Source organism: Halyomorpha halys, unplaced genomic scaffold (assembly GCF_000696795.3).
Source record: "Halyomorpha halys isolate HHAL.00 unplaced genomic scaffold, Hhal_1.1 Scaffold405.1, whole genome shotgun sequence".
Taxonomy (NCBI): domain Eukaryota; kingdom Metazoa; phylum Arthropoda; class Insecta; order Hemiptera; family Pentatomidae; genus Halyomorpha; species Halyomorpha halys.
In genome coordinates, this window is record NW_027109269.1 from 367,991 (window position 1) to 371,368 (window position 3,378).

At 32.9% G+C, this 3,378-nt stretch overlaps 1 protein-coding gene across 2 annotated transcripts in view; it reads right to left on the reverse strand.

The window, feature by feature from the left end:
• The window catches only part of LOC106682324 (papilin), a 59,291-nt gene extending 56,134 nt beyond the window's left edge, over window positions 1-3,157 (reverse strand). For both annotated transcript variants that reach the window (XM_024363356.2, XM_014423116.3), the window contains exon 1: window positions 3,054-3,157. The gene's annotated coding sequence lies outside the window, so the exon portion shown is untranslated. The remainder of the gene's footprint in view (window positions 1-3,053) is intronic.
• Between the last annotated feature and the right edge of the window lie 221 nt (window positions 3,158-3,378).

Genomic DNA, 3,378 nt, shown 5'->3' on the forward strand with positions numbered 1-3,378 from the left:
TAGATGATACCAAAGGCGAGACGTCACCTCTGGTTTATCTTAATTTATTATCCGTAAGATTGTCCACATTTCGTTAACATATTCGCTAACAGGTGGTATGTTCAATATGTAAAGTAATGTTGTTGACGTACCAAGGAGCTCTTGTAATTGTACTAATATTTTTTCGCGAAAGATTTTAAGTTTGATAATTCGAGTCTTTTGAGCTATTCCAAATACTAAATTTATTTCAGTAAGTCAGTTTAAAATTAAAAATTGATTCGTATTAATCAGATAGATAATTATCCATTAAAATAAAAATTATTTTCTACTTAATAATAAATCACGCATAAAGAAATAAATCTCAAAGAGTATACTCACTTTGGCTGCCAAATCGGGATTCGGGTGACTACCTCCAGGCTGGGATATGGTGACTAATGTTACTACTGTACAAGATAAGACCCGAAAATATTTATCTTCCCCCCCCCCTATCTCATGGTGAGATATGTCTCCCTGTGTCCTATAACTTCTTTCTTTTCTATTTCTGGTAATGGCCTCCTGTAAGGCGGATAAAGGCTCCTGATAAAGGAAAACGAAAGGGGAACTTATGGTTCTGTATTTATGGCGCGCTGCAACTGACTTCACGGCGTTCAGTGAAGATATTTCACGAGGGGGGGGGGGTCGTTTAGGATCGGATGGGATTAGGAACAGTTAAACTTTAGTAATTTGGGACCAGATAAAACTCCGAGTGAACCAACTCTTTAGAAAGAAAAAAAAAGAAATTAAAGGCTAAATTATTAGCGATTCACAACTGAATTTATTATTTGTAACATTTTAATATATCTTATTATGGTAAATTTGGTCCTAAATTTATATATTTATTAATGTATTTATTTATTCAATATTGTATCAACTAAATTACCAATTTTCACTAAATTTTAATAACAGCTCATTTAAACATGTTCCAACAAAATCCAGGCATAGTTTTATTTTAATACTTCAGAATAAATAACAGTATTATTATTTTAAACCATATAAAGAAGGGTTATAAGTATTGATAATAAACATTAGCAATATTGTATCCGATTTAATCATAAATATTATATGCCATTGAGACCAAATTTATAACTGAAAAAAAAAAATAAGTCATGTTCACTCCGCTCAGGGAACGACTTCAATTTAGTTATATTCTTTGCAAGCTAAGGTGCTTCCCTCTGTTGGTAAAGGAGAGAAGCAGAAAAAACAAGCTGTCATTCCCTTTGAATCTGAAGGAGAGACCTTTAAGCCGAGATCTGAGGCCGTCTACGAAGTAGTCTCAGTTTAGACTTCCAGTTCATTATCACCAACATGGAGTCGAAGACCTCAGGATTTTGCCAGCCCACTGGAGGAGCGGACAAGAGAATGAGCAAACAGAAGAACAATCGTATAGAATACAATACCAAAAAGAAAAATAATCCACGGCCATCCAAACAAGAACCTCGAATCAACATATTAAGATGAAACAGATCCCCTAAATCAAACTTAAATAACACACTAACAATAAAATATCCCTTCCCTACACACTATAAACCATGTACATATCAATAACGGTAAATATAATTTTATTTATTAATACAATCCACTCAATAACTTACAGAACCAGTGTTATAAATATCAATTTCTGTATACGCATACTTTGGTTTCATCCCAGACTGCAGTGATTATGCTAAATCAAGATTTTTATTTTTTTTGGAGTTCAAACAGAATGTTGTCATGACTACGGCATGAAATACAGCTATACCTAGTGCAACAGTACTGTGATGACAGTGTACTGACGACAACTATCACATAGTTCACAAATGTAGCGTTTTTAACCTGATAGCATTACTACCAAGACAAAAAATTTTATCGTAACTGTAACTATAAAACAGTTTACACCATGGTAGTTGCTCTCGTGGCTGAAAAGTATTACTGTTTGAATGGACTATAATGGGGCAGTATCTGAACTGACGTAACATGTATTGCCACCTATCGCGCTATACCTTGTGAGATAGTATAGTAATAGCTGTAAATATTTTCATGATAGCTTCACTATTTCAACATGTACAGCCAGCTATCACGCTATTACGACATGACAGTAAGTACTTTCATGATAATAATAATTATAAAGCTCAAATATTTCAGTGGCTGTGACAGTTCCTACCGTGACTGTAAAGAGTCACCGTGTAAACTGGCTTTAACCTGACAGAAGCGTCACTGCCACTACGTGTACTATCAATTATCACGCTGGACCGAATAAGACATGACGGCAACCTACATACAGTTTACACAATGATAGACCACATGCAATAACTATTCACGAATTTTTATTATTTATTTCAAAAACTAAATATTATAATTATTCGGTTATTATTATAGTTAAAATTATTAAAAAAAAAAAAAAATTCGGACCCTACCGGTACAGGTTATAATCTAATTTAATAGGCGGGCACATGTGACGTCAGACGGGCAATGTTAAGGTTCTCTGCCACTGAGATAAGACGGCATTTACTGTCTGACCTACCAATCTCTCTCGATGGTATACCATTTTGAAGAAGTTCAATACCATCATATTCTCATACAGAACTACGTCCTTTTTCTTTATTTAATTTTACTCTTGATGATAGCATCCTGCGTCAATAATTTTTTTGGTTAGTCTACCTTTGATATTGATTTTTTTTAAAAGTAAACGCTCACTGAAATCTGAGTAAATAATTTGATTGTTTTATAACTAAAACCTAAATGAATTTAAAGTAACTAAAAAATTTACAAAACTTTTAATTTTTTTTCATGAATATAACAAAAAAAATAAACTATGTCTAAAAAAAGTCAGTGGAAAGAAAATTCGATGTTAAATTTTCTAATAAGAATCCAAAAAATCTTACTATCTTTTCCGAATCTGTTCATAAACCGATAACTAAACATTCAAAGGTTTTTTAGTTAGGTCACCAATATCTTCAATTTTGCCATAGTATGTACAATATTTATATATAATTGAATTATTTAATATATAACTATTATATGAACAACATGGCTAGGACATGACAGACTAAACTTACCGAACACAGAACCCGAGGCCGTCTTTAACCTGTAGAGTAATACGAAGGCAACTAACACCGCGCCCAGAGCATCTCATTCCGCAAGATATGAAAAGCAAACCAGATAGCAGCTTCGTCACTAAATTTTTGGTTTATCTCCTTTTGCAGTCATCTTTAAAAACAGGTAGGTAATAAAAGTATTTGCATTCACGTGAATATTTGCTGTTACGTGTGGGTTTCGAGATAATTTTCATTTTTTATGTTTAAATAAAAAGATTTTTTTGTCTCGAAGTTACTGAAATTTAATAGGATATTAGGTCGATAAAGGGCATACATTTTAGAACAT